Source organism: Artibeus jamaicensis, unplaced genomic scaffold (assembly GCF_021234435.1).
Source record: "Artibeus jamaicensis isolate MK-2021 breed Jamaican fruit bat unplaced genomic scaffold, CSHL_Jam_final contig_233, whole genome shotgun sequence".
Classification (NCBI taxonomy): Eukaryota; Metazoa; Chordata; class Mammalia; order Chiroptera; family Phyllostomidae; genus Artibeus; species Artibeus jamaicensis.
Genome location: NW_026521486.1, coordinates 52,947,278 through 52,963,156, shown reverse-complemented (window position 1 = coordinate 52,963,156; position 15,879 = coordinate 52,947,278).

The window sequence follows — 15,879 nt, the reverse complement described above, 5'->3', positions numbered from 1 at the left end:
TTCCTGCCATTCAGTAAAAAAATAATTAATAGCAATAGATGGGACTATAGGATGAAACCAACAGTAAAAAGGGATAATAGAAGCAGATACCCAGGTGACCCTGAGTTTGAAGTGAGCACACAAAAATGATGGTTAAAATGCACAAGAAAAAAGAGAAAATAGACAGTTGGACAATTTCATCAGAGAACTGAAAAGGACAGAAAATAACTAATGAACATTTTAGAGCTAAAACATACAATTTATTAAACTCAGTGGAACTATTTAGCAAAAGATTGGATTATCAACAAGATAAAATTAGTTAATTAGCAAGATGAAAGATGGACAGATCAACCGAAGATACCAGGTGAAGTACAGCAATTTTGAAAGTGGAAAAACTTAAAAATTAGTGTGAGGCATATGTGAGACAGAGCCAGCAGGGGTGCCATACCCTGTATTGTGAGTCTTAGAAAGGGAGGGGAGGGTGGGAAGAAAGAAAGCAACCAGGGCTTGAGCACCTGCAGTGCCCCACGAGGCAGTATGTGGCACAGACATCTCAGAGGCACATTGCTCTCCCAAGGAAATTTTAGTAGAGTGGGAGAGGTCCCCCCCCCACCTCCAGCGCGCGCGCACGCGCGCACACACACACACACACTCTTCCAGTAATGTATTACTTGGTTACTTAATAAGTTGCAAAACAGCGCAGACTAGAAGAGAGGGATTCGAGGGAAATTGTAACCGTGATGAATGTTAAATTAAAAAAAAAAAAACAGATACCATGAGCTGAGAAAGAGAGACTTTATTCTGATACTATCACCAGCATTAGGGGAGGCAGCTCAGACGAAATCTGGGTGAAAACAATAGGCTGCAGGATTTTAAGAGCTGGGCTGGGGGAATCGTAGACACCTGTATTTAGCAACTGGCCTTACCCAAAGGGAAAAGTAAACTTTCTGGTGTCCTCAGAAGAGGAGGTAGTTTTACAACTTGGAGCCAGGGTCTCCCCGACGCGGGCACTGAAGTTAGGCTCCGACCCTTCCGTAGAAACTGGGAGATAGGACACTAACTTCCCTCATATTTACATTGTAGAGACAGGGTTCTCGGGTCCAGCCAGAACGATGCAGGGAGAAGATTTACACCTCGAAGGAACAACGAAAGGATTTATAATAAAATCCTCTTAAAAAACGCTAAGGGGCTAGCGTCTAGAAAAAGCCTGTCCGAAATTTCGTCACGCTGGGAGAAGGTTAAGGACATATTTTTCATGAGAGGGAACAGAGGACCTGTGACTTTTGTCATTCAAAGAGCCTAAGAGACTCACAGCACATTTGATCCCATCTCGTGGAGGAGACCCGTTGGGGCTGCGGAATGAGGTGATCCCTACATTCCGCTTGGCCAGAAACTACTGTTAGATACAGGAATGAATGACTGGAGGCTCGTCTGGCGGGAGGTGGGAACAGCACTCCGGAGGTGGGGTATGGTCCAGATGCCCTCCTTTGCTCCCTTCCTCGGTGCGCACAGCCCGGGAGGAGCAACTGATGCATTCGCACAGGCGTTGCCAGGGAGGAGGAAAGACAGCAACGCACGCAGCCTCCACGGCCCCTCCCAGGCGGATTCTGAACTCTGACGCTGAATCAGAATCATTTGCGGAAGGTTCTATTGTTAGCCCTGGAACAAAAGCTTCTCAGCCCGGTTCACCGACACGTGCGTGGGCTCAGCCTCCCTTCCCAAGGAGAGCCAGGCCCCTCTGCCAGCCTCCCAGGCACAGACTGTCCCTGCCTTGTCTGGGGCGTGAGGGACGGAGCTCCGGGGCAGGTCGCAGCCCGACAACAGTTAACAGTCCCCAAGGGGGTGGGCAGTGCCCGCCTCTCTGGCCCGTGGGTGGGGGAGGGGTGGCAGAACGTGCAGTGTTTAAGAAAAACAGATCAGATGCCTGGCAATGCGGCGCTCCATCAGTGAAGCGCAGCACAGCCACTGCGGTCCTCTTAAAGCTCCAAGATTCCGGCTCTTCTGTTCTTTACAAGACAAGCCGCCTCCCATCGGGACAACCGAGTTCCCTGTGAGCCCAGCAGGGAACGGGTAAATCCCTTCATTCCTACCGAGAAAACCGAGGCCAGAACATCCCGGAATATCACAGCTTGAAAGGACTAGCCCAGTGGTCTGACTGTAAAGGGAAAAAAAGGCCCAGAGAAAGGAAATGAACGTGACCAAAATCACATGCCAGCAGCTAGAGCTAGATGGAGGTCAAGTCCCCAGACCTGAGTGGGGAATTTTTTCTATTAGATCCTTTCTCTGGTTGTCAAGCATTTCCACACCCAGTCCTGCACCAACACCCTTTCGGAGCTGATTTATCTCTGCCACGACTACTCCCACCTACCCCATCACCCCATTGCCATCCTGGGTTATTTGGGAAGCTAGCTCTATTTCAGGGAAGAGAAGCCAATTTGGGAGAGAGGACACCTGCAGGAAACGGCTGGAGCTCATAGTCGTGGCCTCACAGGGCGAAGTGGCAGGTGTCCATCTATAAATCAGAGTTCCTCGGTGAATTCCAAGAGGCTGGGGGAAGGCAGGATCATTACAGGGAGCTGGTTCATGCCAAGCAATGTGGGTGGAGAAAGCTTTAGGAGATGGCTTTTCTGAACTCCAGAAAGGCCTCAGGAGGCTGTTGTGGAAGAGGGGAGCTGGGGGGACTATTGGAACTCCGATGAAAGGATTACAGGTAATTAGCTGACTGGGAGAGGGCTAGGCTTCCAGCGTTTGGTGGGACTTAGCCCTTCCCTGGTGCCTGGTTCTAGTTACATTCACAGCTCAAGAATTCAGTGAGGATGGAACTCCAAACCTTGGGGCCCTTTCCTTGAGGAAACAAACATGTTTGCCTCAATCATTCACTAGCCAACTGTGTGATTTAGGCAAGGTGTTTGAGCTTCCTAAATTTGCAACCATAAAGTAAAGATACAAAAATATGTGTCCTGCCTAGTACATCAGGTTGGATCAAACAAAATAATAGCATGAAACTGCTTTTAACGCAGTAATGTTTATTCAGGAATATTTCAGACAGACAGACAGCCCTGACTGACAGTATCCACTTGTCAGTAAAGCGAGGAGGTGGGACTAGAATCCCACTCACTAACATGTGCTCTTCAGCATGTTGATCAATTTTTCTGTGCCTCAGATGCTTAATCGATAAACTGTGGATAATGTCAAAGTAAAATTTGCAACAAAGTTAAGCAGACTAGAAAGAATTTTTACACGGCCATCCCAGTAGGGAAGAGAGGCCAGACTTAAGTCTGAAGCCATCTCTGCTGAAGCAAGGGTGATAGAATTTTTAAGAGCTAGAGTGAAATCATGGAAAAGTACTGAGGACCTTAGGAGAGGTCATAGGCCATACCTGTATTTGCTAATTGGCTTTATCCCGAGGGGAAATCTCTCTCATAACTTTACTACAGGAGATAGTTTTACAACTTGGGAACTAGGCATGTGCAGATGTTAGGTTCCTAGCCTCCCAGAGAAGTTGGCTAATCTTCGAGGGTTATGTTTCACAGAGCTGGCTCTCTGTCTTTGAGAGAAATATCCTAGAGTTGTAAAACTGGCAAGAGTCTCAGGGGAGACTTACATATCAAGGGGGCCAAGGAAGAATTTACAATGGCAAGTTTTCTGAAGTAAATGCTCTATGAAAACGGAGGTCAAGGGGCTCGAGTCAGAAAGAAGCCAAACTAAACTCAAAGGGGATATTAACGTCATCTTGTTCAATAATAATAATATTCACTTCGTGAGCTTGAAGTGAGCATTGAATGAATTCTATGTAAAGAGCAGAAAAGAGTGCTTGCACTTGCTAATCACTAGAGAAGGGTCTAAAGTTATGAATGTTACAAATGATGTCTCAGATTTCTTCCATTTCAGAGGCTCATTAATGCTTTAATGCAGGAAAACAATATTTTATCATGAAACCCTGATAACGGTCAATTACCCAGGCATCAGTTTGTACTTAGGCAGCTTTCCAAGGTGAACTTTCCACCTCCAGCCCCCTTCTCGCCCTTGCTCAGCACTTATTCTGCTGACTGTTCTAAAACATGCAGGGCCCCAACAGTCTCCGGAAATATAAACTGACTTCATAGTCTTTATAAACGAAACCAAATTAATTGTATGCATCTTCCGGGGGTGAAGACTGTCATGGGTGCTTGTTGAAATCTAATCCAAAATGACTTGTATCACCTGCTGATTGGCATGACCGGTTCCCCTATACCCACCTCTTTGTTGGTATGAAGATGGGAATTAATAGCAGATAGGTGACCAGGGAAAACACCTCTGCCTGATCCATCCTTCCTCAGTCCTGTCTCCAAGGGACATGTTTCTATGCAGGGCTATGATAGGAGACCCCAGCTTGGATGGCAAAAGACTCCAAACAATTCCAATGAAACTTCTGTAACAATCTTCTGTCCTAAGAAAGTTCTCTCTCAGGTGCATGATAAAGTTAGCATTCCCTAGTACGACCTTCTCCTTCATACACATCACTATGACTGTATTTAGTCACCAATCAGTTCTGTGCATGAGAGCAAACAGGCAACGCGGCTGCATGAGTTAACAAGCCTTAGGTACAGAGTCTTGTGCACACATCCTACCTCAGTCCCTGATTAGGGGAGTGACTTATTCCCAGCCACAGAGGCCATTCACTATTGTGAGAACTTTATCAGAATGAATTTTGTGAATAAAAAAGGGGGGTTCTATGAAAAGTAACCTCACGGGGTGATCTGCTCATAAACTCCTAACTGGGCAGGCGTATAACTATTTGGTACAAGGCGTAGCTGTGCCTTAAGCAGAGCCCTGTGCATCTAGGTTACCACACCTTTGCAACACCCCCTTTCGGACTCTGTCTTCTAAAGCTGACACCCTCTAGAGAGCAATAATCTTCACTGTGCTGTAATCTAATGTCGCCTTGTTTTAGCACACCCTCAGGTAATTTTCCTTATTTCCTCCTTAATTTCAAATGCATATAAGAAACTTATTCTCTGGAGCATTTGAGATCTTGCTCCTGGTATGTCATCAATTTGGCACAAATAAAATCTTATAAAAAATTCCCTACAGGTTTGGATATTTCTTTCTTTGTGAAGGGAACCAAAGTTTTGCCACCCTGAAGCTGCTTTATAGGATATTAATTTTTAAGCTGTTTATTATGAAATGAGACTCAAAGAAATTTTGACCTACCTGCCTTTTCTGCCAAAGAGATTCAGAGAAACCTGCTTCAGGAAGGAAATCTTAGCACGTCACTTTAGCCTAATTTGAGTTAAGTATGGTAAATGGAGGGCTTTAGGTAGATGCCTGTTAGCTAGATGCCCCTGTGTCCCACTGATTCTGAGCCACCCACCAAGGACTTTCCTGCCAGCTGTGTTCATTCTTCCCCAACTACCTGTAAATTGCCCATTCTCGCTTCTGAAAATGAATACCCCATTTCTCCACCCTTTTCTTTTGTCTAAAAATGTCTTATATACACAATGTTGCCTCAGCGTCTTTGGAATATTCATGCCCATGTGGATTCCCCATGCATATGTAATTTCCTCCTGATAATTTGATTAGCCTGGTCAGAAAAACTTGATGGGAGGATATATATATATATATATATATATATATATATATATATATATATCCTATATATATATATAGAGAGAGAGAGACCCACACAGTTGTCAATTTTATCACTTACTCTCTATGGGCCTCAATTTCTTCACTTACTAAAAATGGGGATAATAACATGAAAGAAATTTGCTTATTTCTCATATTGTCATAAATATCAGATAAAAAATAGAAGAGTGCTTTGTGAATTATAAACCATATATATTATAAGCATTGCATTATTTATTTTTATAAGTTGCAGTTTAAGGCACAGCTATTCTCTTTATAATCCTGCCACTCCTCAAATTTACCTGTAAATTCAATTTTACTCTATAATCAAAATCAAGGTTAATGTATTTATATTTTAAGAAAAGTACACTGTTAGGGTTTTTCCCTGTTGACTCTCATTCATGTAAGTCAGGATGCAGTGACTTTCGTAAGGGTGCTTCTGACCTTGGGACACACAGAAGGAATAAAGGAATGAACACAGGATCAAGGAGCCGTTGCTCTAACCTACTGCCCAAGTACGAACAAGTCTCTCCATCTCTCAGCCTCTGGATCCTCATTCACTTTCCATTACACTTTTAGCAGCCCCCAAAATTCATATCTCCTTCTCCTGCTATAACTTTCTCTATAGAACTTACACTATTTAAAATTTTATGTTTACTTATGTAATTTGTTCACTGACTCTTTTTGTCTGTTTTGTTTATAATATACCCTCAAGGCTAGAAAAGTGCCTTATGAATATGGGGGTTCAGAGCAAGTCACCCCATGATGCGCCTCTACAGTATGTGGATTTTTTTTCTAGCTAAAGGTAACTTTAGCTCCAGGCTCAAGAGAAACTTCTGCCCCCACCTTAACTACCCAGAACTTGAATTAGAGGCCTTGCTCATGATATGATTCTCAGAGATAACTATTAATGGCTGCTCAGGTGCTCTCCCTGCAGTAACCTTCTGAAGCCCCAAGGCATCTTATCTCATCCCTGGCTCAGATGCCTTACATAGTCATGAGACATTCATCCTTTGGTTTCATCCCACTTTGAATCATCCTCTGCCAGTGAACTGTAATAAACACTTCTATTATCTCATGAACTTGGTAATAGCATCAAAGATTCAGTTTAGATATAAAGCCTTTCTCATACAGTTAAAATAAAATTTATGTTAGCTCTTACACCAGAAATGGCTCCCAAGTATGCCATTTAAATAAAATTTATCTCCCAATGTATACTAAAACTACTAAAAGACAGGCACTGGGACCTTCTCTTTATCTGTACACCCAAAGAAAGAAGGCAAGCAATTTAAGAGTAGGGCTTTAGTGACTATCTGAAGAAGCAGTGTAAGAGAAGCCTGGGACTCATTCCCTCTCTTTGGGATTCTGTTAGTGATGAACAGCACCAGAATGTTACCAGCAACTGGACCTCAGTTCAGCAACCTGAGTACCTGAGTTCTTGTCAAGAAAGAATTTAGCATCAAGACTCAAATACAAGCAAAAGTTTATTTAGAAAGTCACAGAGAAGGGAGCCATGGAAAAAGTGAGCCAGCTGGGCTGCATGGGCTCAGGAAATAAGTTACAGAGGTAAAAGAAGAACACTTAGAGTTGAAGAGAAAGAAAAGAAAGGTAACATGTCTAGAGGAAGAAGACAGGGGAAAGGCACAGACATGCTCCAGAGAGAGAGAAAACGCATGCTGGGTCCTTTGTCTGGAGGGTTTTATCCCCTCTCTAAAGGTGGGGAATCTTCTGGTAGGTCCCAGGGGAGGTACTCAGTATAATATTCATCAGCTTTTCCAGGTGTGTCCTTTCAGGGTTCTGGTCTCTACTGATTGGTTGATGCTGGGGGCAGGGGTCATTAGTAATTGAAGCTTGTCCTGATGTCAGCCATGGCATCACTCCCTCTGGTTTTGCTGCTTTTCTAGAGCTGAAACACAACTGAGGTCTAGTTGTTATGTCTGGTTTGACCAAACCTCTGTCTGTGATCAACAGATCCAAAGATCAACAATAACCTTCATTCCTAAGATTATTTGATTTGGGCCAGAACCTTATTTTCTTGAGGGCTTAACACTTAAAGGAGTGGTTGTGCAAGGGCTTGTATGGGAGTTATATGAAGCTCTTCTCTGGCCCCTTTGTTCCTCCTCTAAGGGGGTCTGCCACTGGCTATCGACATGCTAGGGGAGGAAAGGTCAGGGGAGGGTCCAAACTGCATGACAAGTGATATAAGAAAAAGGGTCAGGGGGTCTAAACCACATGACCAGCGATATGCCAAGGGAGGCACATTTACCCTAGGATGAGCTCCTTGTTTTCCCATTTTTTCCCATTGCTAGGCACCCAGGGCTTTCTGCCCTGGTCACCTTCTATGCCTGGTCTATTGCCCTTGCTCTGCTCATGCCTATCTTACTGCCTACTACAATTCTAGTGCTTCAGAAGAAAAAAGAATATTGCTCTGCCTGGCAGGAAGTGATCCTACCTAGAATTAGAGGTGGTTTTTTTAAGTTCTCTGTTGCCAGAAGTACCTTAAAAATAGACTGGATAGTCTCAATCTGTCCAGTGGGCATTAGGATTGGATTCAGCTGAGGAAAAAGCAGGCTGAGTGAGAATTGAGTCAGTGATTACATTGTTACCTTCAGAAAATGGAAAAGAATTGTTCTTTGCTGCTAAAAGATGGGAGGGAGAAATGAGCTATGGTGTCAGCAGGAGAAGTTATGACTAAACCCAAGGGGATACTTAATTGTTAGTAATAATCATAAAGCAACATGGCAAAGATGACTGAGCAAGATGCTACAAAAAATTTCTGCTTTGGAACTCTTGCAAACAAAAACAAGCCAAAATTCTCCATAGAACTCAAATTGCTGTGAGCTCAGAAAAACTTTAAAGATTCATGGCAACTGAGAAATGCCACTAAAGATCATACATACAGGGGGTCCCATATATATGGAACTACTGCCTGAATGTAGAGGAGCTTCATACATAGCAGTGACAGCGCACAAAAATTTTTTTCAATACATATACAGGGTTTGAGGTACTGAGTATAGCTATTGGGGTTTGGGATTAGAAATGTTTAAGCAGAGACCTACCCCTTTAGGATTACTACAAAGAAGCTGAAATATGAAAGAAAGTTTAAAATGATGAATAAGAGAAGCATAGGTTCTCTAAATGTAAAAGGGAACAAGTTCAACAGCCAGGGGTCTATTCATGTTCTATTCAGACATGAACTGTGCATTTGTAGGTGATGGTGATGATGACATAAGTGGTCATTATTTTTATTGCTATATTTTACTGTTGTTATTGTGGGGACTAAAATAAATATTAATACATTTCCCTATACCTTCTAAGATCTTCCAGGCTGGGATAATAACCAAATTAACAGAGACAGTTTGAGAGAAAAATCAAAGTTTAATACATGTGCATGGGGCATTCACATAGCATGATAATTTCATGAAAACTCCAAAGACAACACGCAACACTTGATATATAAGACATTTTTGAACAAAGGAGGAAGGAGGGGAACAGAGTATTAGATTTCAGGAGTGAGAATAGATGATTTACAGATAGTTGAGGAAGAGTGAACACACTTGACAGGAAAATCTTTGCCAGGCAACTCAGAAGCAGTGGGACACAGCAGGTATCCAGCTAATGAGCACCTGCCTCAAGCCCTCTGGTTTACCATAGTTAATAGTTAATACAAATTAGCCTGAGGTTCTCCTTCCTAAAGTAGTTTTCTCTGTCTCAGTCTCTTGAACAGGAAACAGGTAAGGGGTCAAAGTTTCTTTCTGAGTCCATATCACAAAAAGTAGCTTCAGGATAGCAGTTCCTTTGTTATATATAAAATAATTAGTGATTATTATTAACACAAAAACGTTTGTAAAACAAATGCACTTATCATGTTCCAGTCATTAATCTACATGCAGGTTAGTAATTTTTAAATTCCTTATGTTTATACAACATTGTATTGCCAGTGAAAATTGGTTCTTGCAGTGATACAAGAAAGCAATTTCAAAGAGCACATACGTGGAAGAATTTTAAGCATTGTGGCAAGGTTTTTTGGGGTGAAAGGAAATAATAAGCCCTCGAGGATACAGACATGAGCAACTCTAGTAGCAACTGCCTCAAGATCCTTGATAATTCTCCGTATATTTTCTTGGTTTGGGGGACAGAGCAGGCTGTCATTCGAACTATCCGACCTACTTCAAAGGTTTTTTTTAGGCTTTCACTGGACCCTTCCCCTACCCAACCCCTCTCCTTAACCATTCAGAGTTCCATGCCCTTATCTAATCTGATTCTTTTCCCAAGCTAGGCACCACCCCTTTATGTCCCCATTTTGGCTCCTACTGCACATGCCCCAAAGCTTTGCTGTGTCCTCTAGTTTCCACTGCGTGTGCACTCACCTCCCCTGTGCCATCTTGGTTTCTACTGCACTTGGGCCCAAAGCAACTCACCCCCTGCTCCCCCTCTCCCATGATCTGGGTACCAAGCCAGTTGTTTCCCAAGGAAATTCTGCCCTGCCCTGTTGGGGATTGCTCAGAGATTAAGTCCAGAGAGGGCAGAGGATGCAGCTGTCCCCTGGGGAGACTATGAATGTTATGGCTTCCTAGTAAATTAGGATTAATGTCCAATTCAGCTCCCTAGTTCATTAGGTTTAATGTTTGATTCCATTTGCTCCCTTCCTTTATTATACTAACTAGCTAGCTACACTAACAATTGTGGTAGCAGGAATGCTTTTAATTGTCAGGAGAGGAATCTCAAGCTGTCTAAAATAATAATGAAAACATTATCTCATACACCTGGGAAGTTCAAATATAGAGAGGTTTTTAGATGAGCCTTGAGTTTATAGTTCAAATGACATTACCAAAGCAGTTTATTCTTCTATTTATTACCTCTGCTTCTTTAGTGATGGTTCTATATTCAGTATCTTTCCCTTTCATAATCCAAAAATTACTGCCATTCAATCCTTAACTAAATGCTTCCTTGAGAACATCTGACTTGAAGAGTGAATCCCTTCCTCCTATGTCATACAAAAGCTTTGGACCTCAGTCTCATTGTTTCAACCTGGTCACTTGCCACTCATCCCTCCACTCCTGAACAATGAACTTTGACTGGGGATTTGAGATATGCTGATTGGTTTAGGAACAGCCTCATGTTGTTCCACCCCCAAGACTCCTGGGCAGACTCAATCTCCTCAGAAGCACAAGGAGCAGATGGATATTCAAGTGTAAATCCAGATAGTTTTACCAAGAAAAAAGGGACTACATGCTACATAGCTACACTAGCAAATATTTTCTAAAATCATTTCATGCATTTCAGAGTGTTTTCCATAAAACATTTATGTAATGAGATTTTCCAAACAACACTGTGAGTTAGGACTTATTAGTTTCACATTTTTTCAAAACAAAGGAAAGTGAAATTAGAAATATTAAATGACATGTCTAGGACCTCACAGGAGGATTCAAGGGCTCCCAACCAGCAATACCTACACCTATGAGGGGTTTCTAGAACTGACCATCCAACATGAATTTTTCTTAGTAGAAGTATCCAGTGCTATTTTTTTTGGTTTTACTGATATCATTAACATATTACATTGTATAAGTTTAAGGTATATGACATGATTTGGTATGTGTATATATTATGAAATGATTACTACAATAATTTTATTTAACCATCACCTCACATACTTTTCATTTTTTTCTCATGATGCAAAAACTTCTAAGATCTCTCTTTCAAATATGCAATAGAATGTTGTTAACCATAGTCACTATGTTGTGCATTACAGCCCTAGAATGTATTCATCTTATAACTGGAAGTTTTTTCCTTTCACCATTTTCACTCATTTCACCTATTCGCCCACCCTCATCTCTTGCAACCACCAACCTGTTCTCTATTTTCAGTGCTGTTTAAGTGGGTAGAGGTGGGAGATAGAAATATGATCGATTGTGAGTCTCAGATACTTTCTTGGGGGAAAAGAAACAGCTTTGGGATTTCTAAATGTTTTAATAAAGCACAGTACCAATATTAATTAATTTATTTATAAATATAATTTCTTGTCTTCACAGACATATCCCTCAAAGAACATTATAGCTGATCAGAAGCAGGAAAAATTAATATAAACCTGTTTGTATAGAAAGGCTAATGTTTGCATAGATAATTAATTTTCCCAGAGATTACCATATATAGTACTTCATAATGAAGTGATATGTGTGTATAAATGATTATAAGAGTTGCAGTTATTAAAAATATGCTGGTTTAGTAAAATCCGTGGCTTCAGGAATGAAGAAAGGGACCACGGTGTCAAGAAGCTGATTTTAGAGCCAAGCATTTGCAGCAAGAGTAAAAAACACTTTCACTCTTCCTCCTTTAAGTTCTTCCTTTTGCATATGGCAGTCCACAGCCAAAAGACTATAGTCAGGTAACTAGGTTTCAACAAAGTTTTGCTACAGGAGGTGCTGGTGCACCTGTGAAATGTTTTTGCCTATTCTGTAGATGTATTAGCTAGCAATGTGGATGCATTTCAGTAAATGTTACCTGCCATAAGGGGATTGTTTCCAAATATTTTCTGCTCTTTTCTCACACAGATCATCTGCATTTCTCTGTGTGCCATCTGACTAGTTTTCATTAATATTGTGTGAGTAGAAATTATGTATCCCCTCTGGACCAAGGTGAGTAAATGCCTTTTCTCCACACTGTGTTCTCGTGTCTTTTCACCAGAGATAGTGTCCAATATACAACTTTCCCCAAGTAATCTTGAAGTAGCTATATGAAAGGAGACTGTCTACCTTGACAAATGCCCCATTTACAGTCTTTACTAACCTGTGGTATAAGCAATATATGAAACTTTTATTGTGTTAAGATACTGAGATTAAAGCATTTATCTTCACAACAGTTACAATTATTTACCATAGCTAACACTGGCACCTGCTATCTTTTTTTCTTTCTATTGTAGTTACTTTCACCATCTTTTTCCTTAATATAGTATAAAATTTTATCCTTTTCTTTAATCAATAGAAGAGTCAGTAAGTAGCAATATGTATTGTTCATAATATTTGTTTAGCATACCTGAGCCCCAACCTGTTCAGTCCGTACCTTTAAGATACACAATGTGGATTGATTCAGTACTGAGAAGGACATGACAAAATCCCTTGGGGCATGAAGCAGTAGACAGGTGGGCAGAAGAGGATACCAAGTGCCATTCTTTTAAGACCACATACACGGATTACTACCCTGCCTATCCCCATCTCTTGACAACTCCTGACACAGAGCACATGAACACAGGTGTTGATGCCAATCAAAGCAGGCAGAGGAGTGGAATATACACACACAAACTGTGGACTTAAAAATAAGGACAAAAATTGTACCAAGTGCCTTATATGTTTCTTTTAATGACATTGAAAGTATCAAATATTAATTACCAAGAATCGTGATGTGAGGAAAAGGAAACTTAAGACCCAGAATCTGCAAGTGTAAGGAAGAACTGCACTAGGGGAGTCAGCAAACGAAAAGATGTTTCAAGTTCAATGTGAGTTAGAAACAAAGAATAACACAAAAAAGTTAAGGCATTTTCTAAACCACAAGAAAAATCTATACTCATCTAAAGAGAAGGACAAGGTTCCAGTACTACCTCTCATAGGCAGTTTTAGGGGTTGTGGAGGGATATAAATACTGCTGCATAAAAAGAACCCAAACACAAAGAGGTTATTAGTCCAAATTAAATATGGCCAATTTTTTATTGTCTCCCAGGTCTCTTAGAGGAAGAGCTATACTGAGGATAGATTCTGTGTTTGGTTCCAGACCACCACACTGAAGCAAACATTAAGTTAAAGTGAGTCACACGAATGTTATGGTTTCCCATTGCACATACAACTTATGTTTACACTGAGCTGTAGTCTGTTCAGTGTGCAGTAGCCTCTTGTCTAATATATACATACACACACATAGCTTAATTTTAAAATACTTATTGCTAAAAATGCTTGCCAGCATCTGAGCCTTCAGCAAGTCACAATCTTTTCGCTGGTAAAGGATGCTGGCTTCAGTGTTGATGGATGCTGACTGGCAGTTACTGAAGACTGGGATGGCTGTGCCAACTTCTTAAAATAAGATAGCAATGAAGTGTGCCAACTCAATTGGCTCTTCCTTTTATGAGTGATTTCTCTGTGGCATGTGATGCTGTTTGATAGCATTTTACCCATAATACAACATCTTTCAGAATTGGAGTCAATCCTTTCAAACCACTACTTTATCAATAAAATGTATGTAATCTTCTAAATCCTTTGTTGTCATTTCAACAGTCTTTATAGCATCTTCACCAGGAGTAGATTCCATCTCAAGAAACTACTTTCCTTGTTCATCAACAAGAAGCAACTCTTGCTCTGGCTGGTGTAGCTCAGTGGATTGAGTGCGGGCCTGCGAACCACACATTCGCAGTTCGATTCCCAGTCAGGGCACATGCCTGGGTTGCAGGCTGGTTCCCTGTAGGCCAGTTCCCAGCAGGGTATGCACGAAAGGCAACCATACATTGACATTTCTCTCCCTCTCTCCTTCCTTTCCCCTCTAAAGATAAATAAATAAAATCTTTTTAAAATATTTAAAAAAAAACAAGAAGCAACTCTTCATCCATTAAAGTTTAATCAGGAGGTTGCGACAGTTCAGTCACACCTTTAGGCTGCACTCCTAATTATGGTTCTCTTGCTATTTCAGTCTATCTGTAGTTACTTCCTCCACCAAAGGGTTGTAGTCAACTTCTCCCCAATTCCTGTTAACATTGATATAGTGACCTCTTCCCATGATCACAAATGTTTTTGATAGCATTGAGAATGGTGAATTTACTCCAGGAAGTTTTCGACTTATTTTGCACAGATCCATCAGAGGAATCACCATCTATGGCAGCTATGGCCTTATGGAATGTGTTTTTAATATAATAAGGCTTGAAAATTGAAATTGCTTCTTAATCCATGGGCCGCAGGATGAATTTTGGGTCAGTAACTATGAAAACAATATTAATCTCACTGTACATTTCCATCAGACCTCTTGGGTAACCAGGTGGCATGTTAAGGAGCAGTCATATTTTGAAAGAAATCATTTTTTTCTGAGTAGTACATTTAAACTCAACAGTGGGCTTTAAAATATTCAGTAAATCATTATAAACAGATGTTCTGTCTTATTGTTCCTTTTATAGAGCAAAGGTAAAGTAGAATTAGCATAACTCTTAAGGGCCGTGGTGTAGGAAACTGTTTTGCATGTCATGGAAATGTAGCTTAGCACTCACATGGAAAACCAGTGGGGAGTAGGCTGGCACACAGGACCATGCATGTGGAGAGGATTTCCCGTGGGGAATCAGGCCTGCATTGTACCTAGGCCTATGAGGCTTGCTTTTACTAAAACTCCCTCACCCTGAATTGAGGCAGCAATGGCTTACTACAACTTCCTAAAATGTGAGCTAAATCTCCCAAGTATGAAGTGTTAACGATCCAACCACTTTTCCCTTTACATTTGCAAATATCCTCCTTCTTTGATGTAATTAGCAACATCCTCTCCTTTGTTGTCTGTAAAAGGTAGCCACCTAATACAAACCTGTGCATAGTAATTGAGGACTACCCTCCTTGTAATGTACCCAGGAAAACAATAAAAGCCTGTCTAGGTGGGGGTTGAGGCCCTCTCTGTCACTTAGAGAGTGGCATGCCATCCCTTTTTTTCCACAGGATTTCTATAGTACATGTGTATTTGTTCATTAGCAGCCATGACATACACAGATCCTGCCGGCCAGGATCTGTCACACCCTAGGATTTTCAGCATGGAAAATGAGCACTGGCTTCCATTTAAAGTCACCAGCTACAATAGTCCCTAGCAAAAGAGTCTACCTGTCCTTTGAAGCTTTGAAGCCAGACATTGCTTTTTCCTCAGTAGCTATTAAAGTCATAGATGGAATATTCTTCCAGTAAATCTTTTTCATCTACATTGAAAGTAAGTTGTTCATTGTAGCCATCTTCATTAATTTTCTTAGCTAGATCTGGATAACTTGCTGCAACCTCTGTATCAGCACTTTCTGCTTCACATAATGCTTTTCTGTTCTGGAGACAGCTTCTTTTCTTAAACCTCATGCACTGAACTCTGTTAGCCTCAAACTTTTCCTCTGTAGCTTCTTCACCCCTCTCAGATTTCACAGAATTGAAGAGAATTAGGACCTTGCTTTGGGTTAGGATTTGGCTTAAGAAAATGTTGTGGCTGCTTTGATCTTCTCTCTAGAGCAATAAAACTTTCTACATATTTCACTCTCTTATCATTTGTGTGTTCACTGGAATAGCATTTTAATTTCTTTCAAGA